The sequence below is a fragment of the Haemaphysalis longicornis genome, unplaced genomic scaffold, assembly GCF_048455015.1.
Source record: "Haemaphysalis longicornis isolate Haplotype H1 unplaced genomic scaffold, Haemaphysalis longicornis Haplotype H1 scaffold_9, whole genome shotgun sequence".
NCBI lineage: Eukaryota > Metazoa > Arthropoda > Arachnida > Ixodida > Ixodidae > Haemaphysalis > Haemaphysalis longicornis.
In genome coordinates this window covers 7,538,044-7,555,971 of record NW_027526460.1, presented here as the reverse complement: position 1 = coordinate 7,555,971, position 17,928 = coordinate 7,538,044, and positions in this window count along the sequence as shown.

Below are 17,928 nucleotides of genomic sequence, written 5' to 3'. Positions count from 1 at the left end.
GTGTAAGGTTGCTCAACGCTCTAAAATAAGGTTGTGGCCAGGGCAGCAGCTACGCGTGGCAATGTGAATCGGCGGAGCGCGCAGCATTCAACACAGTCAATACGCACACACTTGGAACACAAATGAATTGAGCAAGAAAACCAAAGGGATGCAAGCGATACATCATACAGGGGGTGCATACTTACTTAGTAATACATGTGCTCTTCCTGCTTTTATATCCAGCAAAGGAAAGCCCCCCGATCGAGTCGGTGGGCTTGTGGCAAAAAAAAAGGATATTTTAGCGCTAATTTTGGAAGTATGAATTTTACTATGAAAATGTACAAATCAGCACGCGGATTTGCAAAAACTTTTTAATAAGGAGGTAGTTTTTATGTTCCATAACTTATAAAATCTGATTAAATACCAAACAAATCTTCCCGCCACCTCAACACCCCTCAAAAAGGGTGTTCATTATTGCAACACCCTCTTTCCCCGAAGGGTGTAAAGCTACAAATTAGGGTGTTCGAAACTAAGAAAAAGGGCGTAAAGAAAAAGGGTGCAAGAATAAGGGTGTAAAAAAAGACCGCCAACTAAGAAAAAAGGTGAAGAGACCTCCAACTTTGGAGGCATTTTGTACCTGTTTACACGGGTGGACTGAACATTTTCTACAAGCGGGGGGTGTTTTGTAACTCACGATGTTTAAAGCAATATGAATTGGCATAATTTATTACCAGTGAAGCTGTTTAAGCTCGAGCTAGTTTCGGTGGCGTTAGCAAGAATACAAAGAAAAAGAACTGCGGCACCTATAAAGGGTGCACCACCGCAGACAGGGTATTATAACAGTGAAGACGGCTTTTGAGCTTGTTAGAGTGTGAGCACAAGGGGCGTATACGTATGCGCACCTCTTACTATACCATTTCAAAGGTACTAGTCTTTTTTGGATTCTAAAAGGCAAAAAAAAATGGCGCAGCTTGCAATAATGGTGCAAGGCTGGAAAAACAGCATAGCTGGGGGTCGACCTAGCTTGTTTCCCCCTTGGATCCCCTGGCAGTGAGGGGTGGGGGGTGAGGGGACACACACTGGAACAGCCTTGTAAAATCCGGTTAAACTTGGCCTCGCCCCTCAGCGGTCATCCTAGCTTAGCAAGAACATTGCAACGCTTAGCAAACATAGCAAAACTTAGCAACACCGGAAGAAACTAGGTCGACCCCCAGCTCGGCTGTTCTTTTTTTGCAACTGAACACCTATTTCACACTGTTTCAACATCCTACAGACAGCTAATCGTGTTGCAGTAGGTAAACACCCTTTTCGCCACACGACTATAGTCTTTTTAATTTTGAAGGTTCAAATTGGTGTTCCACGTGCCAAAGCTAAACTTGGGCCATGAGGTGCACCACAATATGGGGCATGAGGTGCACCACATCCGAGCAATTATTTTTTTTTTTGCGTTTGAGAATTTCTTGCGAGTATAGAAGTATATGAGAGGGTGTCTTGTTCTTTACAGTGCTATTATGCATCCAAGCATGGCCATATTCAATGAACAGCTGAACATTTTTTCCACGCCCTTTCAACACCCTAAGAAAAACCGAGGGTGTTTAAGTTGATCAACACCATTTTTTCACACAAAAAGGGTGTAGAGCTAGGAAAAGGCTGTTGAGATTCAAGAAAAAGGAGTAAAGGCCTCCCAGCACCCTTTTTCAACTTATGCTACACCTTTTTTTGGCTAAAAGGGTGTAAAAAGCTTAGTGTGTATACAAAATATTTGAAGAGGTGAATGTATTCCTTCCTTGAACAAGTTGTCACTGCTGATACCAATTAGGAAAAAGAAATCAGGTGTAAAATTATTATGGTATGGGTGCATTCTGGAGAGAGAAATAAACGTCCAGGAAACCTCTGGCAGCGGCTGCCGTCTAGCACGCTCAAATAATGAACAGTGTATGCTCCCTCGTACCCAGGAAAAGAAAGGTGCGCAGCCAATGCGTGCTACCAGTGACGACTCATGGGGCAGAAATTTAGCGCCTTGATTACTACATTTCGAAAGAAAACTTCGGCCAAAACAACCATAACTCAGCGTCCGCCCGTTCATCCATAATAGGCGAAATCGTTCCAAACTACTAAAGAAACTGCTGGCATAGCTCATACAGGTCCACTTTACTATTCAGCGCAAAGGAACCTCAGGCGTATTTGAGGCAAAGTTTAAGTACAGGTGCCGTCAAAAGTAATTAGAAGACGGTTTCGCAAATTTACAGTAATTTCATCTGGAAACTGCCTGGCTGCATTAATGAGCGTTTAAAGGAGTCCTCCCTAATAGAAAAAGCTTCGTGTAAACCGGTAATTGCTGTAATAAAACCAGTAAGACAAATATGCTGTAGTCACAAATCCTTGTTCCATTTACTTATGGCGGCACCTGGACGTAACCAACAGTGGCAGCCTTCTTATAATCTAAAGTACACGTTGGATGCCTTTTCAAGATGGCCAATGAAAAAAAAGAAAAAAAAATCAACGCGTTGAAAGCTGTGTCGAAGAGAGGTGAAATAAAAGTAAAAATTAAAACAAGACATCGGTTCGAACTGTCGCGTACAACAGAGAGGAAAAGGCTTAACAGATGGCGCGCGAGCAGCGCGAACGTGGGAAAATTGAATTGAGCAAACCGAGCTTGCTTTCTTCATGGGAGAAGCGAGACTGGAAATGGAGGGAAGGAGCATGGAGGGCGGGTGGGGGAGAGACAGTGGAGATGCAGGGGCGGCAGAATTGACATCTTTCTTCGACGTTTGCAGCGAAGCAAGCAGGTACGCGCCCACTTTTCTTCTCGGTTACCCATAAGAAAGAAAATTTCCAAACCATGCGTATATGCTCTGCATGTTCTTTTTTTCCCCAAGAAAACTGTCAGGCGGTGGAATCGGTTATCATCGGCAGTTGGGTCGCGCATTGGAAGCGATTCGTTTTACGATGCTGTGTTCGAAACTGTGACACGAACTTAAAAGCAAAGTGTGACAGGTTCACTGTGTATGGCGGTAGTATGTATTTTTGCTCACTGCTGACCTTTGCATGCGCGAATGTGTTTTCATGCTGCGATGGGCTACAAAACTGCGCAAGGGGATGCGCTGTTGGTACGATTTAAGTTACTGTAGTATTGAATTGTATGTAACTATATTATTCTTCATTTTGAAAGTGCTGTATTTCTCTCGCTTCCAGTTGAGTGATTGCTTTGTTTTGTTTCGAACTGAAACCTTCTGTATTTTTCTATTTATTTGTTTCTTGTCGTAACCCCCCCCTTCACTGTAATGATTTCGTGGCGCCGTGCAAATAAATAAATACCGTCCGCAAAATTCGAAGGTGTCTCAAGGCTCACGGGCACTTTGTTTCAACTGCTTTCAACTTTGGATCAAGAGGCAGCTCTCAGCAAGCTTGTGGGGCGCTGGTTCATAGGATAGCTGCTGCGACAGCTAGCGGCAATAAGGTGAGCGTGATCAAGCGAAAGTTGACGGAATCCCACGGGGGACGAAAGGGAGGGGTCAGGAGGAAGGAGAGGCCGATCCGACCCGTGACATATTGTCATCGCGTCTTCCTCGCGTGCCGGAAGTGTCGCTCACGCGCGCTTTATGTGTGCTAGGTGGCTCTTCCGCACAGCTTCATCGTCGTGCGAAAACGCCAACCGGAAGGGCGTTTGAGTTTTGCGGCGATGGGGGCGTTTTGGATGTCACAAGGATCCGGAAGAGAGAGAGAGAGAGAGAAAAAAAAAAGCATGCGTGAGGGGATCATGTACATTAGCACTCCGTGGACACCATCAACGTCCTTGTAAATGCCTATTTGAGAGCCGTTGCTACCGGGATTTTAGTATATCCAAAGCCCCTCGCAACCTTCTTGATAAAATCGATGCTGATATGCCCGAAGTTTTTGTCGTTTTCGCTGTTGTAAACCACTCACAACGGTGACGCCGCCACACCGAAATTTTGGTGAAGCTTTGGCTGTGGCGGATTCAGGAGGGGAGTGATCTCCCCTTTCCCCCCAAAGCCACTAACTACTCCACCTTCCCCTTCCACACCCCTCGATACTGATTTTTCGGCACGTGCAATTTTTTAGATCGCGAGGGAGACCATCGCTGTCGGCGGCGAGCAAAGCACCCCTCACTGCTAACTTTTTGTTAGGCGTGATGTTGGCTAAAGCAGCCTCCGCCTCAGTGGGGGCGTGCTGATCGCTTTTCCCTCAAAGCCAACTTCCTTCCTTCAACGAGTATCAGCGCGGCAGCGAGGAGGGAACCTTATTTAAACTGGTCACATTGTTGTCTGCAATATGTTGATGAAAAAAGCACTTGGTGTGCAACTGAGAACAAATCATGACATTGTGGTTAGTTACTTGTTCCTTGCGGGAGAAGCTGTGGGGCCGGTTCGGGCAAGTTTCACCCGGACGACTTCGGTGTTTCAAGGAGGACCTTCTTTAAAGCTTAGCCCTGACACGAATTCCGGCAAAATTCATTTCCACGGGGCTCGTTTCCCGGTTGGATGGACGGAAGCAGCGCACTATGGCCACAGTGTCGACAGACTCTGCGCCAGGATGGAGCGCAGCACAGAGGGAACCGTGACGCCGCCCCTAAGTTACTGTGGGCTGAACAACGGGGCTCTTGTAGCAGTTGCTCAAAACAACCGGAGGAGTGCTCAAACCAGATGGCGCCGGGTGCGTACATGGGAACGGAATGCCGCAAGGGGGAAACCATCTGCTCCATAGCCTGATTGGGTTCAAAAAGCACGCAAGCTCCCAAGAAAATGGCGCTCCGCCTTATTCGGGAAGACGTCTTTCGATGCACGATGGCCGCCAAACGCCTCACTATCGTCGGCGTACTTATAAAGAACAAAGCCCCTTTTATTCAGAGAAAGGTCGTTAATACGCGAAGCTTTCTCCCATATCCCTCTCCCCTAGACACCAAAATTCGCTAAAGCGTAACATGGCGTCTTTGTATCCCTTGTACATAAAATAAATGCGTGTTACCACCACCACCCATGCAACCTCAGTCCAAAATCCAAACTGCTTCGACCGTGCCGGAATGACGCAATCGGATATATGCCGACTTCATAACGCCAGCGACACAGGCTCGATTCCAGCCACGGGAAGCGTTTTTTCTTCTTAACAATACACCGCAACAGAAACGAGGACCTAAGCTGAGGCTCGTCCTGTGTGCCTCAGCTTAGGTCATCGTTTCTATTTCGCTGTATTGCTAAGATGGATTGCCAACTCGCCCAAAACTGCATGCTCTGTTGTCTTCTTGATGTTCCTTCGTTTATCACCGTCATCATCGTTTTGTGAGACCCACTGTGTAAAGTTGCCTTTCCTGCAGTGCGTTTCGGCGCGACAGCGAACACCAGCAGTGAGTCATACAATACTGCGCTTTTAAAAAAAAGCTCTCTATAGCGTTGCTGGTTATTTTTGTTTGACTGGGCGGTGTTAGCTTGGCAAGACGTGTCGGCAATTTCCCAAGGCGCCATCCATCTTCAAGCCTTCTACTCGCACTGTATGAAGTCAGATGAAGTCCTGACAGCGCTAAAGCGAATTTACGATATTGCGTTAAAGAAGGCTACTTCCGCTGCAACATTCGTTTCTGCTGCGAAATATCAGTGCAGGAAGTTGCCGGAGGAAGGTCGAGGCGAACAGATAACTAAGAAACCGAGGTTTGCCTTTAAAGCGTGCTCCACAGCAAGCACATCTATGGTGCGGTGAAACGTGACGGTAGAATGTTGCTAGTGAGATAGCAGGACAAAGTACATGATGCCAGAAGCCCTTACCGAAAGAAAATTAACCTAAGCAAAGTTGCGCTGAGCTAAATAACATTTTCGCTGCGCCCATAGAACTCCGTTGACGCTGTCTGAAAAGGCTGCACAACATTGCTGCTTTTGCTTCCCCCTGTACTGGAAAATTCGCTACACAGAGAGAATACAAACGTTCAAGTGAGCAAAGGTGGTGTTGAGCCGTTATTAGGTGGGGTAGTTTGGCCTCAGCCCAGGTACGCTTGGCCTTGGCTGTAGCCCTGGAAAGGGTGACCAGAGATTAACCGTGGTGAGAGCTGGTCAGCCGGCCCTTTTCCTGCTGAGAAGAGTTAGGATTGTGAGTAAAAAAAATTCCCCCGCATTTCCCCGAGGGGGAGAATGTGAAAGTGCGAATGCACGGTTGTCGGCCCGCTTGCGGCGCTTGCGCTCGGCCCCCGCAGCCCACCGCCTCGCCGCCTTCTCTTCCATCTCTTCCATCGGGTTTGTAGTATCACGTGTACACCACGCAGTTATCAAGCCGCTATAACGCCGCTGAGTCGCCAACGCACGCCGCTGACGACGTAGTTTGAATGCGTTAAAGATATAAGGCGCGTCACTAACACTGATATCACCGTCGCGTCCGTGGCTTTACCAAAAAAAAAAAAAAAATCGCGTCCGTGGCTTGGTCGGTAGAGCGTCGCGCTGCGGCCGCAAAGTCCTCGGATCGAAACCTGGCGCCGGATGCTGTTTCTTTTTTAAATATAGAGGAGCACTGCGGACGCCGCCGCCGCCGACGCCGCCGCCGCCGGCGGTGGATGGTTTGGGGTCGCTTATAAAGTGCATTCGCACTTAAAATGGGGTGTGTTGAGAAGCCCGCCCCATGTGGTAGGTGGTATTACAACAGAAGCGAAAATGACAGTTTTATTCTGGTACAGAAGTTACATATTTCTAAAATAAGCAATCCTACCTCGACTGCAAGGTTTTGCCTGCAGCGAATTTCCGCGCCGACCCCCTCCCGTCACTCTTTCGCCGATTGCTCCTTTCCGTTTTCTTTCTGCCTTCGCTGCCTCGTGCGATATTTGGGCGCAGCAACAGTGCGCTGAGGCCGTGGGTTCTTTCGACGGCAGCGATGATGAGCCTCTGCGTTGGCGGCGCGAACTTTAAAGAATACATGGAGCGATCTTTCACGACGAAGTTCGCGCGGCGGAAGACCAGCCGCGTCACGACGCCGAATGTTCGTCGGGCTGCGCTACATGTAGCAAAGTACGGCGGCCGCCGCCGCCTCGCCGCTGCGCTGCTACGGCACGGGACGGGACGCGGCGCGCGCGGAAGCAGAAAGTCGGGGCGCGGGCGGCGAGAACGCCCTTCTATCTGAAAAAAGAAGGCTATTTGTCGCTTGAAAATTGATGTGAGGGCAAGAGTGGACAAATTTAATCCGAAGTAAACGGTTTAGAACACGATATCACATTGAGGGATTAGCGACGAAGCTGTTATCGCTGTGAAGCGGGCGGAGAGGGCGCCGCCATGTTTGGCAACGCTTTGCCGCTGCCGTCGACGGCGACGAACATTTTCTGCGCCGGCTAGATCGGCGGCGGACGATGTTTTTCTGCCGCCGGGCGTCCAGCGGACGCCGCCGGGCGAAGTTCGTCGACTATTCGTCGCATAAACGCTCCATGTATTCCGGGCTTAGGCAGGGAGGGCACGTCAGTCACGCGCACGCCCCCCTCATGTTTTCGCCAAGCGTCGCGCCGTCGAGCGCAGCTCGTGAGGGCACAGCATATTGCCCCCCCCCACACACACACACACACTTTCGGAAAGCGTTCGCTCGCGCCGCCACGGCGAACCGCCCTCCCCTTCCAATTTCACGACACTCACCTCCTTTTCTTTCTTTCATCGCTCGCTATTTTTTTTCGCTCGTCGGCCTACGCCATCGGTCCCTCGGTTACGCCGACAACGCGGCTCATCCCAGAGACGGCGCCAAAGGGCTGCGCCCTAAAATGGTGCTAAGCGAACAAGAATTTCGATGAGGCTGCATTACAAAAAACTTTCCGGGTACAATAGCGCATGTAGGTGCAGTTGGTGCATGTGGGTATCACTATAACGTCACTATATATTTCGTCAATATAACGATCCTCGACCGAATTTGGCTTTTCCTCCGCCCACGATCCGTCAAACCGGTGTTTGGGCTATGGAAGGGGGTTTCGTGCGGCCAGTGGTGTAGAGCGGGCTACGGAAGGGTATTTCGTATTATGCTGCGGAGCAAGAAGCAAACAGGCTTGACGCGTTAGACTGCCGAGCCCAACAACGCAGGTTCGATCCCAGCCCCGGCAGTCGCTTTTCTGACAGGGGCAACTTAACTAGGTCACCTAAGCAACCTTTATGATGAATGTGAAAGCACAAGCCTACAACTGCCGATCTTGTTCTGTTATCCTCCTTTCCTCTTCGCGAATTTTTTTTCTCCATCGGCTGACACACCCTCATGCCCCTCTATTTTCCCCCCTTAGGCCATGGAACACCCATTTTACTCTAAAATTCATTCAACTCATTGTGGTGTTGGGAACGTGTGCTTAACTCGCATCACACAGTTCAATTACCAGGCTCAAATGTACCCAATTTCATTTTCGACTTAGTTACTTTGCTTTGTTTGTGGAGGCTGCCGAAAAACTTAGAGTATTCTGGAAATTCTTTTGCCTGTTTTTTTTTTATTCCCTGAGCCATTGGCAATTTTCTGCGCCATCCCTCAGCCTCAACGCCGGATTTTTAGTTTATGGAGGTACTAATAATTGGTATTCGTTGAAAAGTTTAGCCGTCAATTTCTTCGCTTGGCAACACTGGAAACGGCCGCGGACATGGCGCGGCTTGGGCCACTGCACCCGCACGCCGAAGAAAAAAAAACACCGGCGTGCGTTGCCTGCCCCGTTTCAACCCAATTCTCAACGCTGGTGTCAACAGAGATGTTATTAATCACACTCACATTGGTCTAGAGGCAATACTTTACGTTCGGTAAAGTAGAGTTTGTTAACGTGCACCACAGTCATGTGCTTAGCACGGACAGGTACCGCCATCCCGCAGAGCCCGACGTAACGAGTGACGGCGCACTCACTCACACGGTTGCCTGAATGCGCGCCTCGCCAGTGAATACAAGCAATAGCTTTAGCACTGAAAACGAAAATGAGATTTCACCGGACATCGAAGATCCCCTGGTGGTCGACATTCCATAGCCCTCCACTATGGCACATCTCACAGGGCATGTGTACCATCGGTGATGTCAAAACCAACCACAGTTCCCTGGAAGACAATAACACTGGGAAAGTTTTGATAAGCCCTTGAGAGGATTTAGATCATTTGTCTTTGTCTCTTGCCTGCCTCCCGCCTCGGCACTGTATCCATGGCAGCTACAGGCACACCACTACAGCTGTGGCGGTATTATGTGTGCTGCTATATTGTATTGGGGACGGCATCGTGGTGTTGCATTCGCCTTCTACACGGTACGCACTACTGCTTGCACGCAGTCTCTTGAGGCAGCACCGTACAACTGCAGTTGCTTCACAGCTTCAGCTTCTTTGCCGTTGCTCCTCCTGGTTCTCCTTTCTCGCCGTATCCGTTGCTCTGCTTTCAGGTTCCTTGGTGATGGGCTGGCTGCTGGCTTGACTCTCCTGGCCACAGCCCGTTGTTCCCACTCCCCTTCAGCGCTGCGTGCTGTGAGCAATCACGTTTCACAGCTGCTCTTCGGGCTCGTCATTACCACCATTCTTTTCCCTGCGAGTTTTCTGCTTCCCATCTCCGATACCACAGCTGGTAGGCTTGGCCAATTGCCCTTGTTAGTGCTATTAGTGCCCTTTGCTAGTTGCCTAATTGCTAGAATTAGTGTGCTGAAGTTACTCCCACAGGCAGCAAAACGTCTCTAACACACATTTCCAAGTCAAAGGCTGTGGTGGTGGTCTAGGGGTTACGTGCTCATGTCGCATTTCAGAAAACAGTTCTAATCCCACCCAGAGCCACATTCTCCCAACTTTCTTTTCAACTTGGGTTGTTTACAGGGGCTTCTCCAAGAAATGTGGCGCCATTGCAACCGATCACTGACCTTTCCTTTTTGCGATCTCCAGAGTTAACAAATGCTTTCGCATTACCAAAGTATACATTCCCACCCTGTATGCACTGATATAGCTTGTCATTTCGTTGCTGCAAATAAAATTTGAAAAGCAAACTAGAGATGCGTCGCTCAGGAGTGATCCGGATCTTTTGAGCCACTCTTTTTGAAGAACGAGTGAGCCGCAGCTCAGTAAAAGTGAGCGGCGGCTCTTTTGGAGAGAGGGAGCCCCTTTCACCCCCTCAGTGTTCCGTGTCGAACGAGCAAACGGAGCCGAAAAGACGGGTCAAAGCTCTCTGCGCCAGCTATTGCCGGCGCGAGAAAGCAACTGTACTGCCGGGCCAGCTGGGGCTAGTGTTCAAATTCCTCTAGCGCGCCCCCTGTCGTGGAAGCAGACAATCCGAGCCAGGAGAACCGGATGCAGTTTTGACCCGTTCTTCGGCTCTTCCGGCTATTTCCGCTCAGATACTGAGCCGAAGAACCGAAGACCCGGGTCAAATGAGCCGTCTCTCTGCGCCATCTATTATCGGCGCAGGAAAGCAACTGTACTGCCGGGCCAGCTGGGGCTAATTTTTCAAATTCCTCCAGCACGCCCCCTGTCGTGGGAGCAGACAATTCGAGTCAGAAGAACCGGATGCAGTTTTGACCCGTTCTTCAGCTCTTCCGGCTCTTCCGCTCAGTTACTGAACCGAAGAACGGATCCCGTTCTTTTCGAGAGCCGCTCTTCGCGGAACCGCGATGGCGGCAGCGGTGAATGACAGATCGGGAGGCCGCAATGGCAGCAGTGAACGAACTGCGTCTGTATTTTCAAAGTAATAGGAAAATAAACTCCTGTGACCATATGATTCACTAGAATCACTACAGTTACATTTGTGCGTGCAGCTGTTGTCCGAGTCAGGAACGAGCCGGATCTTCTCAACCGCTCAGTTCCGCGGCGATTCTCGGCTCCCGGCGGTTCTTTGGCAGAGCGGCTCTCCTAAGAACCGACGTTCAGTGGCTGCTCACTCGATTAGAGAATCATGCTGAGCATGGCTCTGAAGGAGTCATGTCGGCATGTTCCGGTAGAGTTATTAGAGGCGTATGGGCTGACCCAGCTGGGTCTTGTGTGCAACTTTCACGACATCTATTATCGCTGCCAAAAAGCGGACCCGTCTCACTTCGAATAAACTGAACAAAGTGTTGTTCACCACCACAATATTAAAATTAGTTTCTTGTATCATGTTTTCCAGAATCATTTTTTCTGGCGTCACAGCTCACTGGTAGAGATCATATTTGTGAGGTTATAAAGTTGACAAAAAGTTGCATTTTTTTTTTTATATATCGACCGAGAGTGATTCTCAATACCACTGAAAAAACACATAAAAACTTTTGTAATGATGGGGAGGCCAATTCTTTTCAGCACAAATACACCGGATGTTGTTACAAAATAAATGACTCAATAACAATTGAGTAATAATTTAGATTATGCTTGCTTAACACAGGTTACAGACCTAAATGAACCGCTGAACCGTTCAAATAAACCGGTTCACTTCAGTGAACTGAGCCGTTCTGAGCCGCTCACTGAAGGGAGCCGTTTTGCCCATCTCTAAAGTGAACATTAGCCCAACCAGGCTTACAGGACCGACTGCATATCTTTATGGAGTATTTGCCTACAGAAAAACTTTAAAGAACTCATTTATACTACATTACATCTGTTAATGGCAAACAAAGTCTGAGCCAAGGGTTCATAAAACGGTCTAATAGAAAATAGAAAAACACAACTCTGCCCCTGTATCCTTAATAGCTTCAGCATAAGCACAAAAATGAAAACATTTTTATGTAGATTCAATAAGGAAACTTGTCTGTCTGCACATACTGGGCTAGGACCGTCCAGGTCACCACCACCCAATCCTGAATAAAGTTTACTCTCTCCCTCTCTCATGCAATGCCTTATTTCACACTTTCACCTCATACAAAAATTATAATAAAGGGTGCTATAGCCTTCACACCTTGATACTAGGCTCCCTTTTCTGCTCGTAAAATCGCTTCCCAGTAGTGCTCTTGTGTATAATAGTGATGCCAACTTAAAGCCTGTGTATGGCACTCCATAGGGATACATGGTGTTTTAAAGGAGGTATTTACCATATGAACCGGTACAGAGGTACAGCTTTTTTTCCAAATAAAATCCACATGAAAGTCACCCCTCGTCTTATATAGCAGTTATTGGCAGAATGTAAATTGCCTGGCAAAAAGGTGCAAGTGTGGTCGGGCAACAAATTGCACGCATTTAGGTGGCCTAGTCCGTCGCCATCACCCTCTTTGCACGGACTGCTCTCTCTACGAAGCCTTTTGTATTTTGCTTTTCACTTTTCTCAAGTTTTTGGTTTTCCCTTGCGTGTGTGTGTGTGTGTACGTGCTTGTGTACGTGTTGGTTCTGAGATAAGCAAAGCCCATTCATTACTGCGTTTAAGATGAAAGCGTATCGAGTTCACCACGAACGAGAATATGGTGGTCCAGTGCCTCAGAGAAGGGTGTACCGTACTGGCAAAGCCAGAAGGTAAGTTGCCAAAGTGCAACCCCCGAACAGAGCACTCCGCAGACATCACGCGGCGCTCCCACAGTTGGAGAACAAAGCGGTGGACTTTGCTCAGGAGCTTCGCATACAATTGCTGCCCGTCACGGTTAAGGCCATCCACTACAAAGCAAACGAACTCGCGCACCACAATGGCCTCTCTAAGCAGGAGTTCCAAGTGTTCAAGGTTGTGTCCGTCGCTTTATGTAGCAAAAGGAATTTTCTCTATCGGTGAAAATTTACCTGCCAGAAACTGCGCCGCGTCCTCATCCTTAGATGACTTCGACAGCTCAGGTGGGTGTACTTAGGGCCCTATTCTCGACGGTGTAAACTGACCATGAATTGTGAATTCACCGGAAGCTTTGTGTGATTGGCTTTCACTTTTGGTCACGTGCTTCCGGTTGACACACTGGTTGTGTGCACTTTCATCATGTTGACGTTTCACGATGTTTACTAGCACTAATTCTAATGTTTGCCTTATGGTCGGCAATGAAAAACTAGACAAAATGCAGCCGACATGACAACATAGGCCTGTCTTTGCTATTCAACAGCAATACAGCTTGTATGTCACGCCCTCTCTGTGATTGGCTGAAAAGATGTGACATAATACAAACAATTTGGCGGGAACTCTTATGTCACATTGGCAACTTCATCCTGCGTGAAAGTGACGTGCTGTTACGCAACAGCTTGCAAATTCCCATTGCTGTGAAATAGGGCAAAAAATTTTACCTTCGGCGCCACGAAATCTCCACGAATTTGCGGCAGGCGCAGTTTCCCATGACGCCCGGTTTAAAACAGTTTTCTAGTGAAAGAAAAGATAGTTTTGACCGTTTCCAAGTCAGCAATAACAGAGCATAAAAATACCCTCCCGTATATTGTTTTTATGTTTGGCAATAAAATAGCAATTATTTGTCATAACAGTAATGCAAGGGGGCAGTAGAAGCCTCTCCACTACAAAGATGCCAAGTATGCTGGTGGGTCACATGATCGAATTCGAGAGAAAAATAAAGAAATCTGACTGTTCTATTCATTACTGCACTGATCGAAATCGAGCTTGATGAATGAGTGAACCGGCGAAATTGGTCCGCTCCGTCGTTATCAGGTGTAGCGCTTGGCTGTCCTTACATCATACCACTGATGGTCACGGCAGTCTTTTCCTGTGATCATGCCATAAAGTTGTAACATAGCAGCAGGTGATAGCGTGGCGGCAGTGACGGCCAGGAGGGTGGCAACGCAACAAAGCTTGCATTGAAGCAGGGAGTGGAACTATATTACTAAAAGCGATTGAAAGAAATAAACAGATATGGTAAAATAGTGCATGATGTTCTTTAGCTCAACACCCGCCTTTCGCATGCTTTTGGATCAACGCTACTAGACCACTTGTGGTGTTGACGCCAATTTCAACCCGAGGAAATGCGTTTCTGCTGCCAGCCTCATCTGACATCCTAATTTCTATAATACATGCCAAGTGTTTTTATACCTTTATTTGCAATATTTGATAGCTTGGTTGTAATCACTATAAGCTAAGCATCAAATTATACTGCATCACGTCCCTGATAGTTTACGTTACCAACATGGCGAATTCATCGCGAATTTATGAAGTCAAGAATAGGGCCCTGAATTTCTGTGACAGGATGTCGTCAAAAATATCCACATTGTGGGTGCCCTTCTCCGTTGAATTATTTTCTGTCAACTATTTCCACGTCAAGTTCGACCTATACACCGGGTATAATATTGGTAGGCCGATATTCCAGTTTATACAATACTACATTAGGCCCTTGTACTTTGACATCACTTAAATTCTTTCTAGCAATGTATCTGTGCATAGCAGTGAAGAATACTCTAAAGGGGCTCAGTGTGTGGCACTTTGTGGGGATGCATGTGGGTTTACGAAGGTAGCACTTGTGCAAGACCTCTATATTGCACCTGAAAGAAAAAAAAAAAAAAAAAAAAAAAAAACTTTTCCAGTTAAGGGGGGACGCGGGGATAAGATTGTAAAAAGTGACCAAAAAATCGTTTTTTCGGAAGTCACATTTTCGGATTGCACGTTTTATATTCTATGCGTTCACAAAGTTTCCCCTCCGCAAACGATCGCGAAGTGCCAAAGAAAAATATTTATATTGGCTGAGGTGGCAAAATATTTCCTCAAAATGACGAAAACACGGCAATTTTCGCAGGGCTGTATCTCCGGAACGACGCCACCGGGCGACGCCATCTTGGTCGCGTTAGATCGGCCGACTCTAACTTTCGTTTTCCGGTCGCTCTTTTGTCATTGCTGGCTCATAAACACACAAACGGCAGAAAGAGAAACGTAGTGAAACGAAGAAACCGATAGATTGTAACCCGCGATTGGCTGTCCGGCCGCCTTTTTTGATACGGCTCTCCTGATTGGGCGTTGCCATGACAGCAAAAACATGGCCGCCACGCTGCTGCGCATTTTACGCTGACTGCGCTCTGCTGATGTTTTCAAAGTTTCCCGGTCGACTCGGTTGCAGTTTACTCGTTTTATCTGTTGCGGTACTGAACAGTGACATTACTGTTATTGCGGCGATAATGCTTGAGATCGTGCGCCATATAGGGAAGTGCGCGGCTCGAAAGATGCATCGAAAACGTGCCCGCGACGTCGCCGTGGTCTGTCCTTGAGTGGGAAGCGCGGTCCATGCGTCTACAATTGCGGTTCGTGAAGCGAACTTTTGGACGCATTGCGATGTTATAAAACACTGAGTTATAGCTGTGTTTCACAACGAGCTTCACGAGCTAGCGATCGGTTGCTATTGCACGTGAGTAATAATAATTGATGTACGCGGTGAAATTTAATGGGAAAAGCGAAGTGGCCAACCATAGCAAGGTTACCTAAATTACTATTGTGGGGAACGTGCACGTAGGGGATTGATTGTGATTGTAAGAGGGGGTGGGGGGGTGCAATGAACCGTCACCCAGCTTATTTGAGAAACTTTTGCTGTGGCTCTAAACTAGTTCGTACAACGAAGTCTGGGATTACAAAATTATATTTCCAGTGTTAAATAAATTAGAAAAGATGCCGTAAGGCTGCAGCATTTTACACTTCGATATTTTGATTGGGTTTCCTATTTTTGCAATGTTTGCAATGGTATGCTAATAATAATCAATGTTGTAATTGTGTAAAACAACTATATTCTGCGTACTAAGCTGTAGCTTCAGCAAGGTTTTGACACCCAGAAATCTGCTGAAAGTCTGCTGGCACATTAATATAAAACGAAACCAGTCTTACTCTTCATTTTGGAGACAGCTATGCATTTGGCATACATCAAGTAAAGTATAGGTACTCTAGTAGACCAGAGTGAACTTTGTGGTACACTAGGTGTAATACTGGTGCTTCTGCCATCTGAAGGCCTGCACATGAAAACCTTAAATTGGCCAGGAAGGCCCCCCAGATGCACCAAATCAAAGGGCAAAGGTCTTCGAGGTTGTCCCCAAGCAAGGACAGCAAGGACTATGCTGCTGGTGCAGTTTGAAAAATCGTGAAGTCTTCGTAAACTTTACGAGCCGTTTTCCCAATAGTGAGTTTTACGAGTTCTTCGTTGCTCGTGGAAAGGATAGCATGGCAACCACTGGGCGGATTTCGACACTATTTTATTTCGATCCTTGAAGAGTTCTGCAGGGTACGACATTCTCGGATTTTCATTTTACAGCCTAGTTATTTTTTTATGCGACATTTACGGCTGAGTCAGCTGTATACTACTGGGTACAGGCGAACATAATGTTCTCTGTAAAAAAAATGAAGGGCGTAAAAAAAAATTAGAAGAATGTCATACCCTGTAGTGTTCTTTTGACTACAATTTAAAAGTATTCTGAACTTCCTACCATATGTCAATACCTTGCTAGGCTTTCCACGAGCGGGCAACATGTGCACCTCTGTAACACAAAAACTACTGAAGGTATCCTGAAATTTCAAATTTCACCATTTGGAGTGTTTTTCAATGCACCTACCAAATTTCATTACTCTATATACAGTGGAATCTCGGTCATACGAATCTGAAGGGTCGGCAAAAATATTCGTATCACCCGAAAATTCGTATCATCAGAAAACGAGAAAAAATGGAAATGTGCCGCGAATGCGGCAGTCAGCGGCAACATGGCGTCGGCTCTTGCCGTGAAGAGGTGCAGGTAGCTTCAGCGACCGCTTCGAAGCTTTGGTTAAAAAGCAGCTCAAGATGTAAACTAAATTGCTCATGCGGTAAAAAGGAGCTGACAGTGTTGGAGAAAACTGCACTAAAAAATATCATCCGCGCCAAATATCCGCCGCAGAGGTGGCCCAGCCAGCTGCTGCGCGCGCTTTCAAACTGCCGCCGTGAAGAGGGCGCCTCCCCATTGGCGCAAGTCGGCAGGCTCCTCCCATTGCCGCGCATCATTTTCCGAGCGAGGTAGAATTGATAGAATCAGGTAGAATCTGACACAGGGGCGAAATCGTCGACACGGGCGTCAAAAGAATGCGCGCTCATCGCCGACGCGACGCACGCACACGGACGCAAGCGTGAACCGCATGCAATTCGTGCGCGTCGGCGTTGTGCGTGCGTTTTTCACGCCTGCGTCGACGATTTCGCCCCCGCGTCAGATTCTACCTCGCTCGGAAAATGATGCGCGACGCGCGCGGCAGTGTTTTCACGGCGGCAGTTTGATAGCGCTCCGGACAGCCCGCTGGCCCTCCGGAGATGTTTAGGCTTACCACGGTGGCGGATATTTGATTGGCGCTTTTCCCTAACCGCGCGGACGATGCTTTGTAGTGTCGTTTTCGCCCACATTATCAGCCCCTTTACTGTACAAGCGACTTCATTTGTTTCTTAAGTGGCATCTTAAAGAGCGATCGAAGCGGTCGGTCGAGCTACCCGCACCACTTCGCGACCGGTGACGCCGCCATGTTGCCGCCGCGCGCAGCATGCGGGTGGTATTCGCGGCGGCGTCAGCGCGCCTGCGGCGTGTTTTCGTGAGCAGAAAACGCTCCATACGGTTCACGCTTCAACATAATCGACGCGCAAGTGGCGCAGGCAACACGGCAAGGCGACAACATGATAGGTAGAGCGCGGGGCATAGACGGAAGCGAGGAATGCGGAGAAGGCAAAATGGCGAGGGTATTCGCCGTCAGAAATGCGGGAACGCTTGTTTGCCGCGGTTTATTCAAGAAGCATAATACAAAAAAAAAAAAAAAGGAAGCTAGAGGCACTCCGAGCTGCAGCCAGCGGAAACGAAAGGTACAGAGAGAAGAGATTGCAGCGGGAGATAAAAGAAGGGAGGGAGGGAGGAAGAACAGGCGTCGAGAGGGCGAAACCTTTCGGCCGCACCAACACTCCCGCCTCCCGTCCACGCCGCAGTCGTCTGCTCGCGCGTTCGTATCACCCGCACCGGAGTGATAAACGCGTACGGATCATCCGAATTTTTTTACATTGCGCACAATGCATTTTGGCCGGGGAATTTCGAAAATTCGTATCACAACGAAATTCGTATCAACCGAATTCGTATCACCGAGATTCCACTGTATGTCAAAAAATAAAAAAGTTTGCTCCGATCCCCACATTTATGTACAGTACTAAAAG